General features: G+C 37.8%; 1 long non-coding RNA gene across 1 annotated transcript; it reads right to left on the bottom strand.

Moving 5' to 3' along the window:
• Positions 1–331: 331 nt before the first annotated feature.
• LOC121658283 lies at positions 332–18969 on the bottom strand. The gene is made up of 3 exons (XR_006013922.1): positions 18959–18969; positions 1420–1422; positions 332–477 (listed from the first exon to the last, which is right to left on the bottom strand). It is a non-coding gene; the product is annotated as an uncharacterized LOC121658283 (long non-coding RNA).
• Positions 18970–23624: the final 4655 nt, after the last annotated feature.

Raw genomic sequence — 23624 nt, 5'->3', positions numbered from 1 at the left:
ACCAACATAAATTCCAGTGACACTGGAAGCCTAGAATGCTAGTTCACTTAATACCAGCCTCCTATGTTTAATGTGCCTGCAAGAAAAAAGTGGGTTTTGCATCTTTCTCTTGGTATGCACAGGTAGCCGTAGTTACAATAACATTATTTATGGTTTTTTGATAAATGAGTAAATTCAGATGCCCAAAAGAACAGAGGGGGAGAATCACCTTCCTTGAGCATGCCACAGCTTGTGGTTAGCCTTCTGGGCTGCAAGTGCACATTGTCTAGTCATATTGGATTTTTTATCAAAAAAACACCTCCAGGTGTCTTTCTCCCCAGGGCTAGTCTTGATCCATTCTCTGCCCGGCCTGTACTTGTGCTTGGGATTGTCCTGACCCAGATGCAGGATCTTGCACTTGGCCTTGTTGAACTTCATGAGGTCCACACAGACCCACCCCTCAAGCCTGTCTAGGTCCCTCTGGGTGCCATCCCTTTCCTCCAACATGCGGATGGCACCACACAGCTCAGTGTTGTCAGCAAATGTGCTGAGGGTGCGCTCAGTCGCACTGTCCATGTCATCAACAAAGATGTAAAAAAGCACCTGTCTGTTGTGAGGAAAGGGTTAAAACTGGAGTGGAGAGGAGGATGGTAAATTCACTCAAGTGACCTTACAGCTGGGAATGTTGAGGCCTTAAGAATAAGAGCGTGGGAAACCCCATACATAAACCATATATTATGCCTACTGTTTGTTATCCTCCGTGTGTTTTGAGAAGTAGAATCTCTGTCTAGAGATAACATAGGTGCTTACAGAGACTTGGAGGCACTCTCACAGACATGCTTGAGCTCCCTGTCTTGGGAGAGAGGTCAAAGCTCAGAGTTCATAAAAAGCACAGGGAGATCACAGCATGGTGGTAAACCACGTGTGGGTAGACCCTTGATAAAAGGGTGCAGACAGCAGCCCCGCTGTGTGCTGGATGGACTGACACTGACAGTGCCTCTGTTGCTGCTTGTGTGTCTCTGCCTGGGTGTTGCTTCAGGATCCTCTGGTTAGTGAGGTAAAGAAATAAATTTACTTTTGGCATTTCAGCTGTGGTTTGTGCTCATTCTGGCTGCCTGCCTGTGTCAACTCACGCAGTATCTCTGTGGAATGCCATTTGTCACTGTTCTTCACTTGGACATTGAGTTGTTGACTGCAAGTCTGAGTACAACCCTTCAGCCAATTCCTTATCCATTGAGTGGTCTGTCCATCAAATCCATGTCTCCCCAGTTTAGACACAAGGACAGAGTGTGGGACAGTGTCAAATGCTTTGCACAAGTCCAGATAGATGACATCTGTTGCCCTTCCCTTATCCACCACTGCTATCATTCCATGATAGGCCACCAAATTTGTCAGGCATGACTTGCCCTTAGAGAAGTCATGCTGGCTCTCACCAATCACTTCCTTATTTCTCATGTGCCTTAGCATAGTTTCTAGGAGGATCCACTTCATGATTTTGCCAGATACTGAGGTGAGATGTATATTTCCCTAGGTCTTCCCTATTTCTCTTTCTAAAAATGAGATTTATGTTTTCCCTTTTCCAGTCAGTTTCTGGACTATCATGACTTCTCAAATACGATGGATAATGGGTAAGCTACTTCCGCAGCCAGTACTCTCAGGACCTATGGGTGTATCTCATCAGGTCCCATGGATGTGTTCCTTAGGTGGTCTCAGACTAGGTCTTCTACAGTGAGTGGTGCTTCATTCTCCCAATACCTGCTTTCACCTTCTACAGCTTGGGTGCTGTGGCCTGAACCCTTGCTGGTGGAGACCAAGGCAAAAAAAGTAATTCACTGCCTTGGCCTTCTCCATGTCCTGGGTAACCAGGACTTCTTTTTCCTTCCTAAGAGAATTTATATTTTACCAAGTATTTCTTTTATTGTTGGTATACTTAAAGAAGCTTTTTTTGGTACCTTGGATACCCTTGGCCAGATTTACTTCAGTCAGTACTTTAGCTTTGCTAACAAGATCCCTGGCTGTTTGGACAACTCCTCTGTATTCCTCCCAGGCTACCTTTCACTGGTTCTAACCTCTAAGCTACCTGTTTGTGTTTAAATTTGTGCAGGATCTCCTTGTTCATCCATGCAGGCCTCCTGGTGTTCTCCATTGATTTACTCTTTGTAGGGATGCATTTTTCTTGAGCCTGCAGGATATAGTCCTGGAGTATTATCCAGATCTCTTGGGCCCTCCTCTGCCTGTTCTTCCTAAAGAGCCTGTATCCTTTCATTTCAACACTCCAGTCACAAGAGCCATTTCACAGTGTTTCCATGATGCCAACATCTCATTTCTCCTGTTTATTCCCCATGCTGCATGGGATAGCATAGAGGCATTTAAGGTGAGACACCAGTGAAGCTGGCTTTCTGACTGAAGTGGCTGGTATTCCTCGGTGCAGTCCTAATGACCTGTGCAGCCTCAACAGGTTCTGGACATCTTTTGCTGGCTCTGTCATCTAAAATATGAAATTAAGTGGTTTAAATTGCATGCCCTCCCACTTGACTACTCTTACCTGAAGTACGTGGTCCCTGACCACATATAATCCTCAATATTAGTGCTCAGATTACATCCTTCATCTTGATGCAGGCGGCCTGACAGCTCTTGTAGCTCTATGGGTTGCTGTTATCCCTTTTTCCTTAAATTTATTTTTGGTCTGGGATATCTTTTTTGATTTTTAAATAGTTAGGTCAGTATTCAAGACAATGAGTCTATAAAGAGGAGTAAATCTTCCCAAAGTTTGATCTGATGCAGATGGTGAAGGTACTATTCTCTCCCTGCTCCCCTTTCCAGACCAAAGGGACACGTCACTACCACTTAGCCTTAGAGTAGGCTATGGTGAGGAGAAGAACGTCTCATGTTCCTCTTCCAATACTGCAGCTACAACAGAGAAAAGCATTGCTAAAATTATGACAGCATATCAAAGATAGTTCCCCTTCATGGCAAAAAGGCAGAAGAAGCTACATTACTGCACTGACTCCCATAGGGAAAAAAAAGGTCCATCCCATAGTTAAAACTTGCATATACTTAAGACTATTTTCTTTAATACATGTCAGACCCTCTTGAAGCATATTTTCCATAATCCTGATCCACCTCTCCTATATCACCTATTTTTCAGCCTTTTTGAAATTGTAGTTTCAGCTTCTTAGTGCCCTGCCTTTTCCTCACAAGGTTCAAATAGCAGGGAAAAAGTGAGTAAATAAGTCTGACATGAAGAGAAAATACAGTTCAGTATGTTTGCTGCTATAAACCTCTCCCTTTACATGGTTTGTAAAACAGAGCAATTTAAACACCTCACAGCATACTTCTGAGAAATTACTATTAATGCATGTTTTCTAATAATTACTATTTACAAAGGCCAGGTCCAGCAAGCAAGATGCCATAGTTCTGATCCAGCATCATTTAAAATATTCACATATTAAGCCAGTGGGGGGGGGGGGGGAAGGGGGGGTGGGGGCGGGGTGGGTGGCACATTAGTATTTACATCTGTTTAAATAAAGAATCAAAACCTGTTTTCCAGTGTGCTGCTCAGATAAATTTGTGTGGCCAAGAGGGAGTGCTGGTCATTACAGTCCAAGCCTAAAATCAGACATAGATTACATACTAGTAGTCAGTATCACCTATGAAACAGCCTGTGGCTGAGTTACCTCACTTCAGCAATAGGCAACCTCAGTTTAAGGTCACTTGCAAAGCTTGGTAGAGAGCTTTGTATACAAAGACTGTCTGTGGCTTAAAAAACCCAAACAAACATACCCCTAAACCACATGTAGTATCATCAGTTCTACATAGCAGATCTACTAAAAATAAGTACTTTCCCTTTATCAACCCCCACAGGCCTAGTTTTGGGTTAGAACTGGTTTCGTTTATTACTCCCAAAAATGCTGTCAGTTGCAAGTGAGTGCTTATGAGGCTGAACAGGTAGCAACTTCTGTAGTCAAAGCAAATGGGGAAGAAAAAACCCAACATCAACATCCTCTCCCATACACACTTGTTCCTTTGTTTACTGTGGACTCAAACTCCCTCTTCTTTCTTCTGAACCTTCTCCTTGATAAATATCTGTGATTGTTAACAAATCTTAAGATGACTCAAATGTGTGTGGGAGTTAGACTTTTTTAATTAAATAAGTCTTGCAGTTACCAAGCAGCAAAGCAAACTTCTACAGAAAAAAAAAAAAAAAAAAGAATGTTGCAGCAAAAACTTTTTCAGTCCTACTACCAAAGAGAACAAACTAAAAAAAAAAAAAAAAAAATCCATGCATCTTTCAGTAAGATTCTAAAATGCTCTACCATTAATCCCATTACTATCCTTGCTAGTAAAACACTCTGCTTGTTTGTTAGACTAGAATCTCTCAGGGAAAAAAAGCTTTAAAGAAGCATGAAAACAAAAAGAAAACAAAAACATAGTCACAAGATGCATTTTCACTGGCTGTGAAAGACACTCCAAAATGATCTGTCTGGTCATGAAATGAAATTTCCTCTTTGAAATTCATTAAGTCAGACACTATCAGCCCAATCCTGCAATTCTGATTCAGGCAAAACTGTCATTGACATCAGTGAAAGCTTTGCCTTTATGAAAAAGCAAGAACGGATTTCAGGACTGGAACCTAGTTGTGTTTCATTTCATTACCATCTTATTTCACAAACAAAAACCTCATTAAAATCAGAATGATATTCTAATCTAAAGGAAAAACTGCATACCCACAGAACACAAACCAAGCACTATATGAACTGCAGTGGAATTTTATTGTGGCCTTTATTTTAACTTTCCGTTAGATGTCAGGACTGTGCAAAAATCAACATATATTTTCTTTATGAGTGTTGGCTTCTCTCAAAGTGATTTATGAAAACAGATCTGCTGCTAGAAGTGCTGTAGGGTAGACAGAAGGTTTTAAGGAAAATGCCAGCACACTAAAGAGACTAAAGAAAAATAGGCAAGAACAAAGCATAAAATAAAGCAATATAGGAATACTCAAGGATTTAATATTTTCTTAAGTATTACAAACACTAAAGAAGCTATCCCATTTATGTCTGGGGAAAGAAAAAGCCAAATAGCTATTACATCAGATGGACTCTCTTTCAGAACTCCGCTAAATTTGGGAATAGAGACTTTCATTATTCTCTTATTTCTCATATGTCTTGCATGTCAATTGAACCACAAGCTAAGCCTGATTATTGTAAAATTAGCATAGATGATAGATAGAGGTGCAAAAGCATACTCTGTGATACTGGAACATTTTATTAAAAAGATTTTACAAAACTAACTGGTCAAAGACAAATATCTATAGCTTACTTTTGAAACCCAAGAGTACAAGTTTCTGAAATACATTTATCTTCAAGAAACTGTTGGATATTTCAATTTCTATCTTAAATCTATTGAATCCTCTCTCAATTTTAATGTACCAAAGCACCTCTCTTGTTAAGAACAAATATAATGAAAATTTTAATCTTACAGTTCAAAAGTAGACCACATACAAGACTTCTCATTGCCTGATCAGGAACAGTACATCTTCAGTTCATAAATTTATAGAATATCTCAAGTTGGGAGGGACCCATAAACATCATCAAGTCCAACTCCCTCCTCCTCCCATCTGGTGATATTTAGGTGATAATATAACCAATCACAGTCCAAAACCTAAAGAAGCAGTGGCATATTTGACACTACTTTAAGGATTCACTAATCCTTGCAAACTAAATGGATCAAGCACATTTATATTTCCTACAACTCCCTGGTTATATCAACCCCAAGAAAGCAATCTACCTCCGAGTTCAATACATGGGTACTCACAAGGGGGCTGATATGCTCCTAGAGTGATACTCAATGTTGTGATCACTAAGTCAACCCACAGAGTAAATTATACCTAGAACCTGCAGAGCCTGGCAGATGTCACCTTACTGCCGCACAGAGAACCTGATTACTGAAAAAGTAGTCAAGTCATTCTTCCTCCTCAAATGTTCCTCAGACAGAAGTTTTCACAGGTATTCTGCCATGCTGCTTTTTTGTATTTGTTTCACTGTTAATAGAATAATATAAGCAAGTATTTGAAGACAGATAATTCACATCCACTTTTCCTAATTGAATAGTTCCCAGACCAATATAAAGTGCAGTGCCATTGAGATACTGAATAACACTTGCAGAGTAAGCTCAAAAATGATTGTGGCTTTATTTCAGACCTCCTGTGTCTAAAAGGAATCACTACCTACCTCTCATTTTTTGTTTAAACTTTCCCTCCAATGGCATTCTCCTAGCTGCAAAGTTACAAAAGTCAAAAAAGCCATCTGTACCACAAATGAATTTCAACCAGAATGAGGAATCATAAGAAAAATCTTAGTATCATGTGTGTAAGATTCATACCACACTATGCAAGTCTATTACTTTACTGAAGGTGCAAGACAGTTTAAAATACATATACACCAAAATACGCAGTGTACATTAAAAAAACATAAATCTAAAGAAAATATCTGCATGTGTATCTTAGTTATTGTATATATAAAACCAGTTTTCCAGCAGGATTCTTTAAAAGAAAAAAGAAATTTAAAACAAAAAAGGGCTGCAGGGATAGAATAAAGTTTAAAGGTTAGCAAGTAACTTTTTTGTTAAATATGTCTGTTTGGAAATCTGCTCATTACAATGGAAAACTTCATGAATTTAGAGAAAGCATTCACTTGTTAATTTCAGAAAAAAAAGTATTTTTAATTATCTCTTGGAGACAGTTCTCCTCTTTGGACAGTCTTCTAAGTAAATATTTTGGTCCTTAGTACTGTTTGATGTTCAGGGTTTTTTTTATTATTTTTAGATATGTCTGTTTTCAACATGTATTTTTCAGTATTCACTGGAGAAGGGGGCAGAATAGACTTTAAGAGAAGTCTGATCTTTTCAGCAACCATTTTATCATGTACAAGTGGATTACATTAAGATTCAGTACATGAAAACACCAAATAATGATTTTTAAAAAATTTTAAATAATATCTTGCACATCAAACTAATTTTTTTTTGTGTATTGAAAGATAAATTTTTTACATGTTTTACAGTTTACATCTTGGAGACCCAGCTTTCCCTCTTCTGTTTCATTGCTCAGATATGCTATAAAGGGTGTGCTCTCACAGGCAATTCTTCTAAAATACACTGTAAATCAGATCTATGTTAAGGAAATAGCATTGGAAACACAAAAAATCCTGACTTCTCTCAGGTCTAACCAAAGTTATTACTGGGCAACTAGAACCCTTAATAAAATATTTTTCTGTGCAACTCACAGATGTCATCTCCACGTAGAGCTGTGTGCCTTTCAGCACCAGTTCTGTCAAGGAGTACCTAAAAGGCATTGTTTGCTACATTGACCTGAGAAAGGGTGCATCCTTGGATATACTCAAAAGCCAGCTGAATATGGTCCTACTCTACATGACACTGCTTGAGCAGGGAAGATGGACCTGACAACTTGCAGAGGACCTTCCTGGGATTCTAAGGTTCAATGACAAGTCTTTAATATGATCAAATAATTCCCCAGATTCCTAGATTTCTGATTTTTTTCTCTATTGAAATAAATCACTGGGAAACAGGTTTTTACTGTTTCTAGATTCATGATGATCCCATAATTTTTAAATTATATATATTTATCTCTACAAAATTACCCTGATTTTAACTGCTTAAAGCACATACCTCAAAAGATGAGCAAAGAAATCATAATCACATAAAATCAATTATACCAATTTTAGAAAGAAAACAATCTTCATGAAATTACTTATATTTTCCTGAGGAAAAAGAAACAACCAACAGCAAAAAAATAAACAAAACAATGCAAACAAACAAACCCCTCCACACTACCAAAAGATCCTCTCAACCCCCTTCCACCTAATAAGTGTCCTTCATCCCCACCACGACCCCCAAGGTACACTTATTCAGCTTTTGTTTGGTAGAGGACCCATTCAAGCCACTCTAAGCTTGTAAGGAATTCTTCACTAGGGTAGTGAGGCACTGGAACAGGTATCCCTAAGAAGCTGTGGATGCCCCACTTCTGAAAGTGTTCAAGGTCATGTTGGATGGGAATTTGAGCAACCTGGTTTAGTGGAAAGTGTCCCTGCCCACGGGCAAGTCTGTTGGAACCAGATGATCTTTAAGGTGCTTTCTACGAGTCTCTGACCAACATGAGAGTATTAATTCTTGAAATAGTGGTCAGCCAGCTTCTATTTGGCCTGTTCAGCCAAATTAAAACCAACCTTTGTGTATTATATTAAAAAGTGCAAAGAAATTTTTTCTTATGGGAAGCATAAACACAGGAAATCAAAGGATGGTGCTACAAATCACCCCAATATTTCACTGCACACTTAACTGTTAGAATTGGATCCAATAATGCTGTAGACCACTAACTTATTTTCAATAGGCTTCACAGCCCTGGGAATTAATTGTGTTTGCTAAGGCTGCAGTGAATCTCTCCTACTGTGGAAACAGGAAGGTAGAGATTTCAGCCACCCAGGTGAGAATTTGCTTTATCACTGTTACAGTTTCAGAACTGGGAGCTGCAGTACCACCTGCAGCGGGTGAAGATCTGCCAGTCATGGTCACTTTGGAAGTCTGACACCATTTTTTTGTCAGTGATAAGCTATGACTTCATCCAGATGTAGTAGTGCTACAAAGCTTCTGTTTCTACTCAGACAGCTTAGATGCTGCTCAACCAACACCCTTGACCAGGCATCCTGCTAAACACATGGGAGAAGTCACTTAACACTCTATCCTTTTAAAAGGATTTTACAAATTCATAGCACATTAACAGCTTTCCCTTTTACATACTACTTGGAAATTGGCAGTTAGGCAACACAGTGTCAGTAATCTCAAGTGCAACACCATATGTCAGATCTGTTAGAATTAGCAATAACAACAGAGAAACACAATCTCCAATATGCACAAGCTCCTGAGCACACAGGGGGTCAGTACACATGAATTTTTACAGGCTGTGAAGAAGACTCTACAACGCCTTGGTGAAATAATACATTAAAACTCATTTATAGTATCCATGAAGAAAAAAAAGTAAGGACATTTAGGGTTGCTTGCATTTCCCTCCCTCTATCCCTCCCCTGAAAGCCCAATGTAACTGGGAACTCTTGTCATAAATTCTTATAAGCCATGAAAAATTGCAGCATTTTTTCCTCCTTGGGTAAGAAAGTTTTGTGAATCTGGTAGATTTTTGGTTACTTTGACAAATCTCAGCAGTGAGAGAACATCAACAAAGAAAATAACTTTAGTCTGTTAAACAGGAGTTTTCCCAGATTAAATAAAGCACATTCAGCATCTTTCAGTTACTCTTCAGCTTTTCCGTTAGACTTTTTTCTATTGTTTAAGTGGATGCTAGGTAGAGCTAAGAAGGGACCTGGCCTATATTTATGCAAAGCCCATTCATATCTCTTCTCTCTGAACATTTAATTAGAAACATATACAAATATTTATGTTTCTTCAACAGATTAGGTGGTAGTATCTTCATGTTTAACAGAAATATATATATAGGTGTATATATACACACACACACACACACACACACGCACTCACCCCTAAAACAGGAAGCTGAAAAGAAGTCATTACATATTCAATTTCTGTTTTCCACTGGAGAAAAACACCTTAGATGAGAAAAACCACAGAAAAACCATAGAAAAAGCAAGATATTTTCCTGGTCAGTTCACATTAGCAAATGCAGGGACAACTGTTTCACGTCTCTTTAGTGTCCTTCAGAGTTTGGTGAAAGAAAAACACAGCATAAATTAATTTTCATAAAGTAAAAGATACAAAAATATCTGGAAAATAACCTGGCACTGAAGGCTAAACTGAGTCCATGCTTGAGTGTTTTCCTAAATTTCACAGGCTTTTTTGGACGCCACTTTCAGGCTTTGTCTGTATGCACTTCAAATCAATAAAAGTTTTTTAAAATCTCAGTTATTTTTACGACCTGGCAAGGTCTAGACAACATCATCTTGGCAGAATGGCCATGTCTTAGAGCTAATCAGTTAAGGGTTACAGTACAAGCTTTTCCATAATCAAATAGCTCCAACTCACAATGGACAGTTTGTTGTTTGTTTCACTACTTGGAAAGCAAATGATCTCAGATAAGGCATATCAATCGCTACTGGTCATAAATTACTGTTGACTTTGACAAGTTGTCAGTGAAAAACAAAAAAGTCATATTTCAAAATTGTTATCTTAAGACAAGGAAAAATTCCTTTAGCCCCAGCAGTAAACACAAATACTTCAGAAGTCTCAGACAAGCATCTACACCTGAAAATGGTCAGAATGAGACCCAGTCCAACACAAATCTCCTAAAACATACCTATTCCATAGGAATAAGAACAGCCCAGGTTGGAAGGGACCTTGACAGATCATCTGCTCCAGCCTTCTCTGGGAAAGGGAGCCTAGATGAAATTATTTAGCAATGTCCAATTACATCTTGAAAATCTTCACTTATGAGGACAGATGATGATCACATCCCTGGGGAGGCTGCTCTCAGTATCCTAGTATTTTATAAGACATTTAAAGCATTCTGAAATTCCTCCCATTTGTCTTCAGTCAATAAACAATAGATTTTAAAAAGACATTTACAGTTTGTGACACATTTACACAAAATAGTTGTATCTTAAAAACTTTTCTGAATGCTATGCTGAAAAAGGAAAACTGAAGTACACTTAACCATCTTCCTTACTGCATTCTAATGTCTGTTGAGATAAGCTCCTTGCATATATCTCATTTTCAGAGAAAATGTTTCAAAGAACTGAATTTTTCCTTTCTTGTAGCTGGAAAGAAATTCTGGTTCACTGTAATGCCAGGCTCCAAATGTCTCATGGTTGCCCAGGGAAATTTGTTTCCTGCCCACTGGCTTTGCAAGATGCCTGCACTGTATTTAACTTCAGAAATTTTTTTATATGTGCAACCTTACAATAAAGGGTATTGCATCTCACTACTGCCAATATGCATAAAGTAGCTTAGTTATTAAGTCTGGTAACTCAATAATTTTTCCATTTTCCAATTTTTTCACCTAATGGCCTTCACTTATTTAAAGCAGTTTCCCACAGCTAACAAGGCATGCATAATAATGAGAAAACATTTTTCTGAAATAATAGTCCATAATATACTACCTTTAAGAAAGAGAACTGTGAAAGAAGGATCATGCTGGTTATATTGATTTGAAGGTTTTTCAAAGCACACTCCTTAATCCCAGTTTTAAATACAATCATTTAGATGAAACATAACAGTAAATCTTAACTGCCAAGATAAGTCTGAATACATTTCTAAAGCCGTCCTCACTCTGCACGGACTACATCATTGTAACAAAAATAGTCTGTCTCCTTTTAATAGAAAAATGAACACCATAGTTGAAGTCTGGATTCTTGAGAAACACGGCTCAGATATTTGAAATACAATGTTTTATCTTATTTTTCACTGACATCAGGGTTTACTCCAGTCACTGCTAATCTTTGTGAGATACTGAAACAGACTGTAAGACAAGTAAACAATTACTATTGCCTCAGGAAGTAGAGAATTGAGATACTTTTAAGAATCAATATGAATTAGCTTGGATTTGCTTTATACAGGTTTTTTTATTACCACTTTTTTATGAATGCAGGACATAGCTTTGTTTTTTCAGTGCAAGCAGAGCTTCTGAACTATGTCAAAATTTGTCTGTTTCTATTGCTGCTGAATCCCATTCAAACTAAGTGGGGGTAGCAGTCATCTTTTTCCTAAATGTGTTTTGTTTTGTTGCCTTATCTGATGACAAGGATGTCTTAAAAGCTTTGGATGAATGAGATATTTTTGTGAAGAGGTTTTATACAGCAAAAATATTTTGGACCTTCCTCTAGCAGAACTATCTCGATATTCATGAAAAAATTAATAACATTTCCAGCAGATAAGGTCTGCTTTAAAATCCTATATATTAGTAATGTCTCACACATGGGATTTCTTCTTTGTATCCATCATTGTTGTGGTACTCAACAAGCTGGATAGATCTCACATCAACATTCAGCTATGCCAAGAAGCAGATAAGAATAATTTTTACTCCCATTTTAGAGTTTGTAAAGGAAAAAGAAAGAGCAACACTATAGAACAGATTTTGAAAATAACTATACACATTCTCAAGATTAGACAACATTACAATCTCCAAACATTTGGAGACTCTTCATTTTGCGAGAGAATTAAAAACACAGCCCTATTTTCCTAAAAGTGGTATGAAGCAATACCACAGAGACAAGAACAGAACTGTTGACAGCATCCGTTTCTCTCTGTACTCCTGAAGGCTGCGTCCTAGCCCTACTGAGGCCCATAAAATGCACAGCAGCCTAATTTGCTTTTTGCAATTACTGCACTCCTGCTCCCTTGGTAATGGGCTTCATATTGCTAGATATCCTAATTGCTGAACTGACACACTGCATTTGTAATGCAAGGCTATTTACATTTGTACTGCAGCTTTTCATCCAACTTCTTTTATTCCAAGGAAGAGGTCACAAAAATCCACTATAGGATTACTCATCAGCCAGAGACTATTTGAGTTCTGCCCATTTATGTCTCCAGATTGAAAGGATGAATCACTCTCAAACATCATTTCTGCATATAGACCACATCTCCCTATCAGGAAATGTGAATGAATTTGAATTTGATCCACCAGGGCCTCATCTGTTTCAAAACCCCATAGTCAATACAACTGGCATATTTTTCATCTATGTCTCTCATCTCCTTAGCTGACATACAAGACCATTTCTTTAAAAAAAACCCTAAACACAGTTTGATGACAATTTCAAAAAGAAGCACCCTTACTGAGTATTAAGAATGAAAAAATACCATTTATATACAATTGAAACAGTGATGATAAATTGATCTCATTAATTGTTCCAGTATCTCTGGATCAGTATTAAATACAAACTGATAGTACATGCCACTTTCACCACAGTTTTATGTTTTCAGTTGAATCTGAATTTTCTTGTCTACATCTATGACTGAAATGGACTTGCTTCAAGTGCTGTGTCTCCTCGGGAAAAACAAAGGTGCAAAAATACACAAGAAACATCATTCTGAATGAAGAAACTTGATACTCCAGGTGAGATTTCAGTTAACATATAAGCAGAACCAAGACATCTGCCAATGAAAGAAGCTTCTTAATTCAGCAAAACCCATTCTTCATTATGACTTGGATGCAGAACTCAAAAGAACACTAAGGAAGTTTGCTGATGATACTAAATTGGGAGGAGTTGTCAACTCCTTTGAAGGCAGAGAAACCCTGCAGAGAGATCTCAACAAATTAGGAAGCTGGGAAACACCAACCATATGAAGTTTAACACGAGCAAGTGCTGGATTGTGCACCTGGGATGGGGCAGCCCTGGATGTACAGATGGACTGGGGAATGAGATGCTGGAAAGCAGTGCCACGGAAAGGGACCTGGGGGTCTTGGCTGACAGAAAGTTGAACCTGAGTCAGCAGTGCCCTGGCAGCCAGGAGGGCCAAGTGTGTCCTGGGATGCATCAGGCACAGCATCACCAGCCAGGCAAGGGAGGGGATTGTCCTACTCTGCTCTGCACTGGGGCAGCCTCACCTCGAGTGCTGGGGGCAGTTTTGGCCGCCACAATTATAAGAAAGATATTAAACTATTAGAGAGCATCCAAAGAAGGGCAGCAAGGGTGGTGAAGAGTCTTGAGAAGAAGCCATATGAGAAGCAGCTGAGGTCACTTGGTCTTTTCAGAGGAGGAGAGGAGGAGACTGAGGGGACATCTCATTGTGGTCTTTAGCAGGGGAAACAAAAGGGCAGGCACTGGTCTCTTCACTCTCATGACCACTGGAACAGGCTCCCCAGGGAAGTGGTCACAGCGCCAAGCCTGACAGAGTTCAAGAAGTGTTTGGTCAGTGCTCTCAGGCACAAGAGATGTCACACAATGGTGTGACTCTTGGTGTGTCCTGTGCAGGGACAGGAGTTGGACTCGATGATCCTGATGGGCCCCTTCCAACACAGAATATTCTACAATTCTGTGATTGCCAGTATTCAATAAGGCCAAAACTATGAAATGCATGGGAACTTGCCATTGCACCAACACACACAGAACTCCCCTTCACTTCTTCTGTTTTGTAGATGTACAAAGTTTTTTCCCTCTGAAGTAACTAGGCTTTTTGAAACTACAAATACTGCAACATGAGCATGTAAAGCTACAGATTTCCATTTCCTTTGACCCCCTTATCTTCATGTCTCAAAGCATCCTCAAGGATATTGTCATCCACAAGTTTATAAAAATTAGAAACTTTTAGAAACTGTTAGCTTCCAATTCATTAGCTAAATCATTAAAGTGACAGTAAAATGTGGCCTGTGGAGTCTCACTGTTGTAACTGTGCCATGCAAAAATATCCTCTGAAATACCACTCTGAAAGAGCAAACACCTAATTGCTTATAGAGCAGGACACATTTTCTTCTCCATGGGGCATGACCACAGGGTCCTTCATGTGCCTGTGCTTTGCAAGCACCTACTTAAGAGCAAAGGAGATATTTTCTGAGTACACAAACACATGCATGACCTAAGTGAATGGGAGTTTCTGAGTATAGTATCTCTTCCATTGCCCAGCAGCTATCTTCAAATGCTTACATTAAGTCCCCAAAATAGTTTTATCTACTAATATAAAACCTGTATGAGGGCACTGTCTTTCTTCACATTAGGAAAATAGTCTTGAAATAAAAGTCTTGAAATAAAAATCTCAGTTCTGCTGAGACTGTATATTGTTTAATGAGTTTACTACAAGTGAAGAAAGAAGTGCACTTCTATAAATTTTGCACGCAGTGCCTGCTCTTTTCTTAGTTCATATGGGTTATTTGTTAATAAATGAAATAAATCCTTAAGTTCCATATCAGCTTTATAGCTACAACTGAAGTAAAATTCATGTTTTATTGAACTAAAAATGCAGCCAAGGATGTTACATTTAATATGTGAAACACATACATCACTAAAATAGAACATTTTTATGATTTATTATCACTTTATACTTCTGAAGAGTCTTTCAATTTATGTGTAGTTAAGTCAAAAAGGGACTTAAAAATTCTAAGGGTCTCCACTCAATGATAACAGAGATAATAAAAAATAAATATTTGAAATTAAGGTGAAATTAAGATATAGTTAAGGTATAAACTTTTTCAATCATTAATTCAAGATGAGGGTTTAATATTTCTTTTGAACCATATTTCCGACAGAACTTATTGCTGTGTCATATTTAAGTGTATGTTGTTGTGTATTTATGCATGTGCACTCAAATCACAAATACACATCTGATTCAGGCCCTGTAACAGTTAATGAAACAGAAAAGAAACAAAACAATATCTACAGCTAAGTGGTACAAGCTGTCTGTCACATCTGTCCCCCACCTACAACTTGACAATATCCGGAGCAGGTAGTCACTCCAGCCACATTTAAGTGTCTGGCTGTTACTCTAACCTCCTGCTGTTGAAGCATCTAGGAGCACAGAGTTCAGAATTTCTGTAATTGGATCATCCAGGAGCAAAGTGATTGCTATACTGGACCAGAAAGCTGGCAAAGATAAGGCAAAATGAAAGCAGGCTTGCTGTTTCAGACTTTTATTATTCACTTAAATAATGCTGAAAGTCAGTTCAATGAGATTCAGTTTGTTATAGATGCTTTAAAGGTGAGATGCATCACATGCATGATCAGCATATGTAGGAAATACTGACTGTTAACAGAGATTTTAAAACAAAATTTACTAAACATAGATTAACATCTATTTTGTAACAATGAAGAATACACTGCAAATTCAATTAGTAGCTTTGAGGAAAGATCATCTGGAGAGGAAAAACAGTTTCTCTAACACTTTATATTCTAGCATGTACAAGTTATAGAAATCAGCAGTTAACCTTTAAGTCTGTGATTTTTTTTAGACAAATAAAAAACTAAAAAATATCCTTAATAGGCTTTTTTGTTAGCAGCCTAACCTATAACAGCTAAAACTCCTACCTACAGAAAGAATATGTATGAAGTCACGTCTTAAGGGGTGAAACAACACATATTTAGTAAGAGCTACTTTGCAGTCAATATCTGATAGAGAGCTATTGCTGAAATAATTTCTTCACTGTGACACTAACATATTCTGTCTTTAAAAAAAAAATCCACCTTCCGAAAATGTAAGCTGTTCTCTGCAAGACTCAACAGTAATGTGCTAAACACACTAGTCCAATAGTTTTCCTCTGCCCTTCCTCTTAAAGGATTACAATGAAGTGTATATCTGATGAAGCCAGAAATGAATTATTGGATATGGATACTTGAAGGGAGAATTGTGCAGATATCAGATTCACAGATCAGGTCAGGACAACCATCTTCACAGCTCTATGAAGACAGCTGTTGACTTAGAATCATATCCAGCTATACGGTTTCTTGTCAGTAGATAAGAGGATTTTGAATTCAATAAGTACATGCAAGTGATCACTTGGGCACCAAATTTAACTTAAATACCCCATTTTTTATAAGTTATTATAAATTACATGCTCAACCAAGTTGAAACTCTAAGTATTTCGTAGCATCATTCAGAGTCATAGCATCATCACCCTTAAGAATCTGTCCTTAGGCCAGTACTGAACACCACTAAACCACATCCCCAAGCGTCACATGTACACAACTTTTAAATACCTCCAGGGATAAGAAAAAATCTTATTTAAAGGATGGCCAAATAGTTGCATTCATTGAATCAACAAAGCGGGAGTAACTGTTTAGACCTACACCTCTCAAAGCTTTTCTACACCCCTTCCCCAATAAAAAGCAATTTGCCACACACAAATAGAACATGGACAGTGAGTGGAGAGTAGCACACCTTCAAAAAAAAAACCCCAGTGGCCAATTATTGAAACCATCGTCTTCCACTGTCAAGCTACTGTTAGGCAAAAAATCACAATACATCTATAGTCCAATAACCATCTCTGCCTTTTTCCTGCTAGTAGTCATTATTACACCTCAATGCATATGATCCAGTCATCCAAGCCCTTATAAACTAGTCAAAATATGTTATCAAGCACTCATTCCATATAAAAAGTAATGCCTATAAAACCAATGTAATGTAATTGATTATCACAAAAATAATAAATTTTGCTGTAAATTAATTAGCTGAAACAGGTCAATAGATGTAAAAATGTGTTAAAGAAAAGTTACTGAGGAACAAGTGGGCAAAAATGGTTTGGTTTTCAGTCACAACTCTGAGAATCAGTTTTGAGTAACAGTGTTTATAAAGAAACAGACAGCTACCAAACTAAGCTAGCCCAGGTCTTGCATTTTGGAATCACTTTCCAGATTATAAAGGATCCCCTACAACCTATTTAAGTCATACAGTAATTCAAAGGGTTATTGAACATTTATACAGCTCATAATACCCTTATTAGATTTATCTCCTTTCTTTATCCTTGTGATACATGTATTGTGTATAGTCAGTAGAAATGGATCTGAGCACAAACCACAGCAATACAGAGAGAACAATCAGTGGGAGATTTTCCACTGTTCTACGCCTTTAGTATTTACTCTCTCCCTAAATTCATACTTGTATTTCTTAGCTTCCAGGACATGCTGCAAAATTTGTATACTCTCAAGATGAAAAAGAAAAATGCTGCAAAGTATGGAAGGAAAAGAAAATCTGGGTCTCCAGCTTTAATTCCCTTCTTTTTACATCCACCTGCTGTCACCATGACTTTGCTGCATCTGTTCGCGGCCACTGAGAAGTGTTCTTAGAAAGTAGTTTAGTTGGGGTTTTGGTGGTTTTCTTACATTTTAATGTAAAATACTCCAGTAGAAACAAAGGTAGTCCAGCCCCAAAAGATTTCAAAAATATCATATCTAAACAACTTCTTTAAGCATAAAAAAGCCCACAGCCTAAAATATAAAGCATTGAGGTGTCCTCATAACAATTCTGCTCATCACAAGACCCACAGATTTTCAGCTATATTAAAAAATGGTCTTAACTCATACTATGTTTTACACATGCAAGCAATAATATTTCTAGCATCAAAATCCATGGGAGTTAATTTGCACGGGTACAATATGCTTCTCTGTTATTTTTTTGCATGCAAAATCATCCCATGGGAGAATTAAAAAAAAAATTACTCAAGCAAACAGAAGAAACTGAAAGTTTCACACCGGGAAAATGGCAGGCTGGATATTTAAGAATTGTTCTGATATGATTACATGGAGTAATTAAATTTTTAAAAAAATGAGCACTCACTAACTAGCAGGAATGGTCTCCATTGAGGCTTGAGCCAGCAAAACACTCACAGGGATGCTGACTCCAGCAGAACAGCTCACTTGCTTTGAGCTAACCAGAGTTAAATGGATTGAACCCTTGATTAATAAATGGAGCTAATAATAAAGTATGAAATTAATTTGCAAACTTTTCTGCTTTTGATTGAACTGTGCACACAATGGTTCATGGGCATTTCTACCCTCTTTATAGACTGCTGTTTGCTCTGATCTTTTTTTGTAAAACATAGAGAAAATACGAAGTTCCCATAGACTCTTATTTCCTAACAGAAATTATAAGCACATAGAGAAAAGATCAGATCTTGCTCCAAGGCAGTCAAGACACCACAGTGAACAGATCAGGTATACCTCAGAACTTCTTTTCAGTGATGACTACTTTTGGAGTACAAATTCATACTGTATTTATAGCCTTGCTTAGTTGTCTTCCTATAAAGTGTGTACATACAGACACTTTTTGTAACCATAATGGTTAATATTTAACAATAATTTCATAATTAGATATTAGACAACTTGGTGGTATTTTTATGTATATACCTGTTATTTACAAGACTGTGGGGGTTCTCATGTGATATATTATTACTCTGAAATAACATTTACGTATTACTCTTCTTAACATTGAATGAGATCTTACACTAAGAGTAAAACATAGACCATTTATCTGAATTTTAATTTCTATTACTACTATAACCTACCTCCCCAGAGACTGGTGTCTCATGTAGATTAGCACAGATCTAAAGATCATGATAGATAAAACAGCTGACACTGGAACTCAGGAACTCCATCTGACTTATGAGAATCAATGCTTAAAATAGAATGTGTTTGAGAAGAAAAAATATCTGAAGAAAAATACATGCAATCTGGTACTTCGCTGTTTGTTGGAAGACAGAAAATTTAATTAACCATGAATTAGAAATAATTCCTTTGCATGCATCCCAAAATTAAATGCAACGGCCAACAGTTCAGCAAACCAAACGAAAAAGTTTATTTATTTTAGTTATCCAAAGACTTGCTTTTGAGATAATACATTTTCAGAATGTTATGTTTCAGCCTTGTGGTGAGCACCTATATTTTTTACAGAGAAAACTGTCCGGCAAATTATTTCATACAGACTCCACTTTGCTTTCAGAGACTGAAGTACATTTCTAAGCCTTTTCTTGCTTGTTGAGGTGTATTGAACAACTACATTTTTCTTTTCAGTGAAATTACTCTCATATTTTAAAATTGGCCTTTCTATTTTAGGACTGTGTTTAGCCAAAAACATTTATTCCATTTGTAGTTTTGTGTTTAGTAATAGGTCAAAGCCTCTGGGGTTTCACACTTGAATGAATTACATCCTGGGGAATCCTGTGTACTGGAAAGCCAGACTAATTAACATAATCAAACATGTCTCAGTAAAACCAGTATCTAAAACTACAGTGATGTCATATCCCATCACAACACCCTCTTAAAATGATGGAATGTTCGAACTGGCAATACAAGTGTGGTAAGGACTACATGCATGAGGTCTTTATTCCCTACCATTATGATGCATGTGGTTTTCAACTGTCAGTTTGGAAGGCAATCTAGTGCTTGTAAGAAAATTAATAACTCTTACTTCGTAGCTGAATATATCATTGTAAAACATTTTGGGTTTATAGATGCCCATGTTTGAACTTTGGAGCCATCATTGACTTGAACTAAATCTCAAGAATCATCAGATTTTACCCAGTGGCTTTTGGACCAAACCCAGAACATACAACAGACCTAGATCTAAAGACTTTGAAAGTGATCAGTTCTGGTCCCTCTTTAGATATTGCAATCATTTAATTGCTTCAAAGTAGGATTATTTCTCTTCTATTCTGAATTCATCTTTTATCAGGTTCCAATCCTGCTAATTTACTACCTCTACTTATTTTAAACTTTAAATTTTTTATCTTGACTTCAAAATTGCTTTTACTTCATGCAGGTGTTTAAAGACCCTTCAGTTTTTTACAAGGTGAATTTTAAGGTTGTATTAAAAAAAGTATTCCAAACTAACATTCTTGTAGTTCTTTTCAGAAACCCTTCAAATTTGTCAGCTGCCTTTTTACAGAATGATTAAACATACTGAACCATAGTGTGTTTGTGCCTGGGCATACCAAAATGATAATAATAACTTCTCGTGACTACAACTATGGTTAGTTTATCTTAATATTCCAGAATAACAGTATCACACTAAAAAGCACATTAATTAATCCTTCCATCCATATGTGCACTTTTGTTCTTCTGTGTGAATAATTTGGAGTAGCTGCATTCTCTTGCATTCAATTGTATAAACTGTGGGTTAATAAAATGAGGTAGTCTATCATATTGACCTATCTTATTTCTTGCTGCCCAAATATACACAGTTTTTCAATTATCCCCATTTTTGGAACAACAACAAAAAAATATAATATACAACGAAAGTAATATAATATAACACTGTTATCTGGATAAGGAACATCTTCTTCCAGTAACCTTAAAGCATTTTTGCTTCACAGGCTACTCCTGGTGAACACCTCTCAAGTTCATAAATACAAGTGGTTTACTTTCATACCTAAATCGTGATTGGACCAGAGATACAGTAGCTATCCAGCCTGCTGGTTATAAGGAGAATTAGAAATTGACATTGGAATATTTTGGTGAAAACTTTATTCAACATATTAATGTTTTCCATTTGTGAAGAATGTACTTCAATTAACCTCCAATTGTACTGAAAGTAAATGATGCAGCTCAGTTTTGTGTGCATATGGTACACACATACCAGCTATCATGTTTTGAATGATGAGCAAAATTATTTGATGTTTTTATGCAGATATATGAGGCATATATAAATAAAGACATTAATACTTGAGACAGAAGCTCTGTGGGTTCTGTTTTTAAAATGGATGTTCAAACAAGTCTCACCTTTCGATCTACTGTGACTTCCAGAAGTATCAAGAGATACCATAATGTTCTTCTAAAGATGGGACATAGCCATTTGTTTAGCTTGGTATAATAAGCAGGTAAGTCTACCAGTAATGATATGGAAAGACTAAAAAGATGATAATTAAAACAATAGTGAATTAAAAAATTTATAACAATTAGGGGAAATTTTATCAAAGTTTGAAGTCAACAGTATACTTGAGTGTTTTGTTGAACTGGAACCTTTTATAAATCAAGGCGAGTTGTTTGAATTCACTCAGAAGAGAATATTTTAATATTCAACGCTACCCACAGAAAATTTTCAAAAGCTTGAAAACAACATTCTTATTTAGCAGAATAAAATAATGCAACAGTAAACTGGTTACTTAAAGCACAAGCAAGTGTATATGTTTCCCACAAGGGTTTTGAGAAGCTTGAACTCTGTATATCTAAAGTATAGCCTGCACTTATAATTAATAGAACGGTTCCTAATGGAGACATGGAGAGTTCACGGTGGTAGTTTTAACTAATAGCACCATAAGAAAAATGCATTTACCTCAGTGAAAATAAATTAAATGTTAGACCAATTCATTGCTGAAGTGCATAATGCACAAAGTTAAATAGCACCTGGAGAAGCAGCCTTGCTGCATACTTATTTTAAGGGGAAAGATAAGAACCAACTGTTCTAAATATACAAAGTACTCCACTGATTCTGTGGAGAACATGCATTGACAGACTGCCCCTGAGCAAATAGAGGGATTCTTTAGTTTGTTTGTTATTGTGTTTTCAGTTGAGGGTTTCTTTCAACAAGTTTCTTTCATGATCATTATTGACACCCAGGGCTACAGAAAGAATGAAAACAAAAGGATCAACTTTTTGCAAAGTGGACCTAGAAACTCAGAGCATCCCTACTCTACTAACTACTATGAATCTAAAAAGTTCAGGGAACAGAGGAAAGACAAGATACCTGGAGGTGGAATGTCAATGCTTTCAAGGTTTCTAATTAAATACCCTATTTCTAACTCACACCTATCTTTGGTTATATGGAATGCATAAAATCCCTGTTTCTAATTTCTTTCCTGCATCTCTGCTAGTTGATGACCTTTAAAACTTTTCTTTTTCTATTTTGTTTTAAAAGTTGTTTTATATTTCAGTCTCTCTCTTTCCATCTTCCTTTTTCTGTAATGAGTTTATTATACTTCCCTAAAATTTCAGTTCCTTTTACTTTGCTTCATGTGCCTTATCTTGCTGAACCTTAGCCTTTTTCCACATCTGCTTCTGTCTTTGGCATTTAAGTTTTCTATGGCTTTTTAATAGTTTTTATAAGAGTCTGGCATGAGATAATCGTGTGGGCTGTGCAACCATTGGAGCTGCACAAGTAATATGGCTGCCATCAAACACAAGTTAGTGGCTACAGGAAAAAAAAGCTGTCAGATCATACTGAGGCAGTCAAGAAGAGGGGGATAGGCCCAGTCAGATGATGTTTGCAAATGTAGAGTCCTGAACTGGTCCCCCCAGATTTCTCTTTCCAGTGGCTCTCCCAGACATGAGGTGGGTATTCAAAGGCCATTGTCTTTTAGGCCCACAGAGTACCCCTACCTTACAATCTCACACATATTTTCCCCTTCTGCCCTTCTGCAGGTGCAGCCCTTCCTAAAAATCCTTCATTTTAATTTTTGCACAAACCATACAGATTCCCACAAGAATTTCTCGAGCAGCATTTCTCAATATCAACTCATAAAGCCTTAGCACCTGGTTTGCATGAAATGTTGTTTGGTTTCTCTGACAATAAATGTAATCATGTCACTTTCCTACTGCCACCTGTGTACTAGCAACCTTATTCTCGGTCCCTCCCTGTTTTTATGAGTAACTTTCCGGTTTTTCCCTCTCCAGATGTTCTTTCCCTTGTTCATCCCATAATCCCCTCCACTCTCCTTCCCAGTCAAACTTGCAACTCTTTGGGTTTCCCTCTTAGTCCACCTTATGGCATTAGATCATCTTTCTTTTCTGAAAAAGTCAATTAGAACAGGATATACTTTTTCTGTGTCAATCTGCGCCGTACTTTCAAAGACGGGACTGAAACACAGAGACGGGTTTCTCACCCCCGCTCACTCATTTCGTAAGAAAAAACATACCACCAGACCTACAGGCGAAGCAGAAGCGCCCCTCTTTCCCCAATCCTTTCCGAGACCCGAGGTTCAGTGAGTTCACCCGATCTCTCTGAGGGTCGCTACCCCGTGTAGGCATCGACTCCGCCGCCCCTCTCCCCGCGGGAGGGAAGGCGCTCGGGCAGGGGCCGTTCTGAGCACAGACGTCGCCTGCCAGCCCCGTGGAGCCCTCCCCGCTGCCCGGCGGGACATCTCCCCCCCGGGGCAGTCCCTCCAGGGCGCCCCCTCGCCGCAGCCGCCGCTCCCGGTCCCGCCCCGCGCCCTCCGCGGCGGCCGCGCTCTCCGGGGGGCGGCCGTAGCC

The sequence above is a fragment of the Corvus kubaryi genome, unplaced genomic scaffold, assembly GCF_017639235.1.
Source record: "Corvus kubaryi isolate FWS band 111438036 unplaced genomic scaffold, C.kubaryi_AGA036_p1.0 split3-131, whole genome shotgun sequence".
NCBI classification, from domain to species: Eukaryota; Metazoa; Chordata; class Aves; order Passeriformes; family Corvidae; genus Corvus; species Corvus kubaryi.
The sequence above is the reverse complement of the archived record's forward strand: the minus strand, read 5'-3'. Positions and strand labels throughout refer to the sequence as shown.